The sequence below is a fragment of the Rhipicephalus microplus genome, unplaced genomic scaffold (assembly GCF_043290135.1).
Source record: "Rhipicephalus microplus isolate Deutch F79 unplaced genomic scaffold, USDA_Rmic scaffold_512, whole genome shotgun sequence".
Lineage (NCBI taxonomy): Eukaryota > Metazoa > Arthropoda > Arachnida > Ixodida > Ixodidae > Rhipicephalus > Rhipicephalus microplus.
Window position 1 is genome coordinate 3524 of NW_027465073.1, and position 6477 is coordinate 10000.

The window sequence follows — 6477 nt, forward strand, 5'->3', positions numbered from 1 at the left end:
ACGGCGACCGCTGCAGGAGTACGAAAAACCACGTCAGCCGGGGCGAGCGACCCACGGCGGTCTGGGTGCTTATCGCTGCTATTATAGGGGCACCCCGGCAGACGCAGAAAAAAAAAATTTTTTTTCGACCTTCTTTTTTGCTGGTCGAGCTCGGGTAACCCAGGTCGCAATGGGAGCCGCGCACGAAAGCGGCGTCGCGAGACGCGTTCGCGGTCGCTAGTCGCACGAGCTCGGCAACCGCGTCAGCCGGCGCGGAGTTCGGGATGCCGACGGCTAAGTGGGTACCGCTGCTCGGATGTTCGCCGTTTTTGGCCGAGTGAGTGCTGGCACTCCGGCGAAGCGAAACGGGGCCGATTCGGGCACGATATCGGCGTATTTCGACGTGCTCGCCGGCGACCGTCGCACGAGTACGGCAAAGCGCGTCTGCCGGGGCGAGGTTTGCGATGCCGACGAAAAAGTGGGAAGCGCCGCTCGGATCTTCGCCGTTTTTGCAGGAGTGAGTGGCGGCCCTCCTGCGAGACCAAGAAGCATCGACTCGCGCACGATATCGGTGTCTTTCGACGTGCCCGCCGGCCACCGCCGCACGAGTACGGCAAACCGCGTATGCCGGGGCGGGGTTGGCGACGCCGACGCAAAAGTGGGAACCGCCACTAGGATGTTCGCCGTTTTTGGCAGAGTGAGTGCTGGCACACCGGCGACGCGAAAGAGCGCGAAAGCGCCCACGAAAGTGGCGTATTTGGACGTGCTTGACGGCGACCGCTGCAGGAGTACGAAAAACCACGTCAGCCGGGGCGAGCGACCCACGGCGGTCTGGGTGCTTATCGCTGCTATTATAGGGGCACCCCGGCAGACGCAGAAAAAAAAAATTTTTTTTCGACCTTCTTTTTTGCTGGTCGAGCTCGGGTAACCCAGGTCGCAATGGGAGCCGCGCACGAAAGCGGCGTCGCGAGACGCGTTCGCGGTCGCTAGTCGCACGAGCTCGGCAACCGCGTCAGCCGGCGCGGAGTTCGGGATGCCGACGGCTAAGTGGGTACCGCTGCTCGGATGTTCGCCGTTTTTGGCCGAGTGAGTGCTGGCACTCCGGCGAAGCGAAACGGGGCCGATTCGGGCACGATATCGGCGTATTTCGACGTGCTCGCCGGCGACCGTCGCACGAGTACGGCAAAGCGCGTCTGCCGGGGCGAGGTTTGCGATGCCGACGAAAAAGTGGGAAGCGCCGCTCGGATCTTCGCCGTTTTTGCAGGAGTGAGTGGCGGCCCTCCTGCGAGACCAAGAAGCATCGACTCGCGCACGATATCGGTGTCTTTCGACGTGCCCGCCGGCCACCGCCGCACGAGTACGGCAAACCGCGTATGCCGGGGCGGGGTTGGCGACGCCGACGCAAAAGTGGGAACCGCCACTAGGATGTTCGCCGTTTTTGGCAGAGTGAGTGCTGGCACTCCGGCGAAGCGAAAGAGCGCGAATGCGCCCACGAAAGTGGCGTGTTTGGACGTGCTTGACGACGACCACCGCAGGAAAACGAAAAACCACGTCAGCCGGGGCGAGCGACCCATGGCGGTCTGGGTGCTTATCGCTGCTATTATAGGGGCACCCCGGCAGACGCAAAAAAAAAAAAATTTTTTTTCGACATTCTTTCTTGCTCGTCGACCTCGGGTGACCCAGGTCGCAGTGGGAGCCGCGCACGAAAGCGGCGTCGCGAGACGGCTTCGCGGTCGCTAGTCGCACGAGCTCGGCAACCGCGTCTGCCGGGGCGGAGTTCGGGACGCCGACGGCTAAGTGGGAACCGCCGCTCGGATGTTCGCCGTTTGTGGCCGAGTGAGTGCTGGCACTCCGGCGAAGCCAAACGGGGCCGATTCCGGCACGATATCGGCGTCTTTCTACGTGCTCGCCGGCGACCGTCGCACGAGTACGGCAAAGTGCGTCTGCCGGGGCGGGGTTTGCGACGCGTACGCAATAGTGAGAACCGTCGCTCGGATGTTCGTCGTCTTTCGCCGAGCCAGTGCTGGCACTCCGGCGAAGCCGAACGGAGCCGATTCGGGCACGATATCGGCGTCTTTCCACGTGCTCGCCGGCGACCGTCGCACGAGTACGGTAAACCGCGTCAGCCGGGGCGGAGTTCGGGACGCCGATGCGAAAGTGGGAAGCGCCGCTCGGATCTTCGCCGTTTTTGGAGGAGTCAGTGGCGGCACTCCGGTGAAGCCAAGGTGCGCCAATTCGCGCACGATATCGGCGTCTTTCGACGTGCCCGCCGGCCACCGTCGCACGAGTACGGCAAACCTCGTCTGCCGGGGCGGGGTTTGCGACGCCGACGCAAAAGTGGGAACCGCCGCTCGGATGTTCGCCGTTTTTGGCAGAGTGAGTGCTGGCACTCCGGCGAAGCGAAAGAGCGTGAATGCGCCCACGAAAGTAGCGTATTTGGACGTGCTTGACGGCGACCGCCGCAGGAGTACGAAAAACCACGTCAGCCGGGGCGAGCGACCCACGGCGGTCTGGGTGCTTATCGCTGCTATTATAGGGGCACCCCGGCAGACGCAGAAAGAAAAAAAAAAAAAAAATGGGGACATGGCGTGCGTCACCGTGCGGCTTCGCAGCGTTGCCGAAGTCGCCGAGCCCTTCGACTGAGCCGAACGGCGGACAGGGAACGTTGGTCGGCCGTTCTAACCTGTCGGTGCCACGCCGAGACGTCGTTAAGGAAAACCGCGTCGTGGGCCTCTACGACGCCGTCGAGTCGTTGTACGTTTGGTGTCCAGCGTGTCGGCGGCGAGTAGCGGACACGTCGTTCACGACTTCGGTCTTTCGCAGTCGACGCGAACTTGCGGAGAGTCGTGGTGCCTCACGTTTTCGGCAGAAACCGCGGCGGAATTTTCCCGTGCGTGCGCGCACGACCTCGGTGCTGTGCCGTCAGCGTAGTGTTGCACAAACTCGTGGCCTACCCAAGGTGCGGTACGTTTGCGGCCGTATCCTCGGTGGGAATTTCGTGAGTAGGGTCGCAAATTCTACGACCTCGGCGGGTTTGAGAGCGACGTAGACTTGTGGCACGCTCAACGTGCCACACGTTTCGGGGCACACCCGCGGTGAAATTTTCTCGAGTACGCTCGTATTAGTGCCCAAGGAGGTCTGGGTACTTATCGCTGCTATTATGTGGGGGTTCTCGTGAGCGGCGTACGCGAAAGCGACCGGGTGTCTGATATGCGGCGGGCTTCGGCCTCGTCAAGCGTGTCCTCGGGTCTGCTCCAGGGGAATCCACGGCAGTCGTCTGCAGCCTCATCCGCTTGATGCGTTAGGGGCTGGTTGTCGGACGGTGCCGTTTTACCACGATATCGAGGTGTGTTCCGTGTCGTCCTCGGGCGATTCAGATGCGAAAGCGCCGAAGACGCGGGCGTGACCCGTCGTCTGGCGGCTTTGCAGTCTCGGCTCCGTTGCTAGTTCCGGCCGGTCCACCGACAGTGCAGCGGGCTTGGGCAACCCGCACGGCGCGACCGAGTCGATGCAACGAAAAAGAGCGAGCATGAACGTGCTTCTTGCCGCACGGCTCCCACTCGTCTTTCGGGAAGGTTGTGCCGTAGCGAGCTCGAACGCCGTCATCTCGGAGTGCAAAATAAGCGTGTTGGGGCGCCTGAAGGTGGCCTCCGCCGCACACAGACTGCGTCCGGCCCGCCGAAGGCGAGGACGGACGCGCAGTCGAACGATTACCTGGTTGATCCTGCCAGTAATCATATGCTTGTCTCAAAGATTAAGCCATGCATGTCTAAGTACATGCCGAAATAAGGCGAAACCGCGAATGGCTCATTAAATCAGTTATGGTTCCTTAGATCGTTTCTTCCTACTTGGATAACTGTGGCAATTCTAGAGCTAATACATGCAGTGAGCCTGGAGCCCTTTGGGTAACGGGTGCTTTTATTAGACCAAGATCGATCGGGTTTCGGCCCGTATTGTGTGGTGACTCTGGATAACTTTGTGCTGATCGCATGGCCACGAGCCGGCGACGTTTCTTTCAAGTGTCTGCCTTATCAACTTTCGATGGTAGGTTACTTGCTTACCATGGTTGTTACGGGTAACGGAGAATCAGGGTTCGATTCCGGAGAGGGAGCCTGAGAAACGGCTACCACATCCAAGGAAGGCAGCAGGCGCGCAAATTACCCACTCCCGGCACGGGGAGGTAGTGACGAAAAATAACAATACGGGACTCTTTTGAGGCCCCGTAATTGAAATGAGTACACTCTAAATCCTTTAACGAGGATCAATTGGAGGGCAAGTCTGGTGCCAGCAGCCGCGGTAATTCCAGCTCCAATAGCGTATACTAAAGCTGCTGCGGTTAAAAAGCTCGTAGTTGGATCTCAGTTCCAGACGAGTAGTGCATCTACCCGATGCGACGGCTCGGACTGAACATCATGCCGGTTCTTTCTTGGTGCACTTCATTGTGTGCCTCGAGATGGCCGGTGCTTTTACTTTGAAAAAATTAGAGTGCTCAACGCAGGCGAGTCGCCTGAATAAACTTGCATGGAATAATAGAACAAGACCTCGTTTCTGTTCTGTTGGTTTTTGGAATACGAGGTAATGATTAAGAGGGACGGACGGGGGCATTCGTATTGCGGCGCTAGAGGTGAAATTCTTGGACCGTCGCAAGACGAACTACTGCGAAAGCATTTGCCAAGAATGTTTTCATTGATCAAGAACGAAAGTCAGAGGTTCGAAGGCGATCAGATACCGCCCTAGTTCTGACCATAAACGATGCCAACCAGCGATCCGCCTGAGTTACTCAAATGACTCGGCGGGCAGCTTCCGGGAAACCAAAGTATTTGGGTTCCGGGGGAAGTATGGTTGCAAAGCTGAAACTTAAAGGAATTGACGGAAGGGCACCACCAGGAGTGGAGCCTGCGGCTTAATTTGACTCAACACGGGAAAACTTACCCGGCCCGGACACTGGGAGGATTGACAGATTGAGAGCTCTTTCTTGATTCGGTGGATGGTGGTGCATGGCCGTTCTTAGTTGGTGGAGCGATTTGTCTGGTTAATTCCGATAACGAACGAGACTCTAGCCTATTAAATAGGTGCGGGGTTCCCAGCACCTTACAACCTTCTTAGAGGGACAAGCGGCTCCTAGCCGCACGAAACAGAGCAATAACAGGTCTGTGATGCCCTTAGATGTCCGGGGCCGCACGCGCGCTACACTGAAGGAAGCAGCGTGTCTTTATCCCTGTCTGAAAAGACTGGGTAACCCGTGGAACTTCTTTCGTGATTGGGATAGGGGCTTGCAATTGTTCCCCTTGAACGAGGAATTCCCAGTAAGCGCGAGTCATAAGCTCGCGTTGATTACGTCCCTGCCCTTTGTACACACCGCCCGTCGCTACTACCGATTGAATGATTTAGTGAGGTCTTCGGACCGATGTCCGGCGCGGCCTTTCGGTTGCGCCGGTCTGTTGGAAAGATGACCAAACTTGATCATTTAGAGGAAGTAAAAGTCGTAACAAGGTTTCCGTAGGTGAACCTGCGGAAGGATCATTAACGGATTGTGAAGGGTGAGCGCCTCAGCTGCGTCTGCGCCCGACACTTTCTGCCGCTGACCCCGTTTGGACGCGGGGTCGGCTTTTCCCCACGGGGCTGCCTGAATGTGGAGCGGCACCCCGTGACAAATTGTTGCGCCCAGCGGACGCCAACACCGCGACCTTGGACGGTCGGCCAGGTGGCGGACGCGGGTACAAACGGCGCAACGCACTCATAGGTCGGCTTTCGACCCGCCACTGCACCGTGGCTCGAAGCGCTCGAAATGCGCGACCCGACCGCTGCGGGACCGCCTAGTACTGTAAACAGGAGCGGCGGAGCGCGAACGGCGAGTCGTGGTTACGTCGGTAGAAGGCGAGGCTGCGCGTTCCCGAAACGCCAGCCGAGTGCCCTCCCGACCGTTCGAGCGTGCAAGAACGAGACCCGACAATCGCGCGGCGACTGCCAAGTACGAGAGGAACGGCACAAGCGTCGGCGGTCGGTCAAGGAACTGGCGATGTGACGGGTCCGCTGTGCACCAGTGCATACCGTCCCGCCGTCCGCGGCAAGCGCCTCCGCGTCCTCGGGTGACGGAGGCTGCCGGTCGGTTCTTGCAGGCGAGGGATCTCGCTGGCACCGGTTCGCGTTGACGCGCGGCCGGTCATGGCACGGCGATGCGACGGCCGAGGTGCGCAGTACTCGATGGAGGAACCGCACGCTCCGATGACCGTCCCGCCCTCCGCGGCGTATGCGTACCGACCGTAATGGTTGCAGCAGCGCCGGCCGGCTTTTGAATTCGCCACACGAAACACGGTGCGAGATCGCGGTTAGGGGAGCGTCGACGTTGCCAGGCGTTTTGCTTGCTGCCGAGGGAAAGGCGGCACGGCCACGTCGCGCTCGTCGCGATTAGCGGGTCTGCGCGCTTTGGGAAGGTGCCGCAACGACTTGCCGAAAGAGGAAGCACGGAAGAACGAGGGACTTGGACGTCCCGACAAT

The 6477-nt window shown here is 59.5% G+C and overlaps 1 non-coding gene across 1 annotated transcript; it reads left to right on the plus strand.

The window, feature by feature from the left end:
* Positions 1–3690: 3690 nt before the first annotated feature.
* LOC142794850 (small subunit ribosomal RNA) lies at positions 3691–5505 on the plus strand. Its single transcript, XR_012892667.1, has one exon. It is a non-coding gene; the product is annotated as a small subunit ribosomal RNA (ribosomal RNA).
* Positions 5506–6477: the final 972 nt, after the last annotated feature.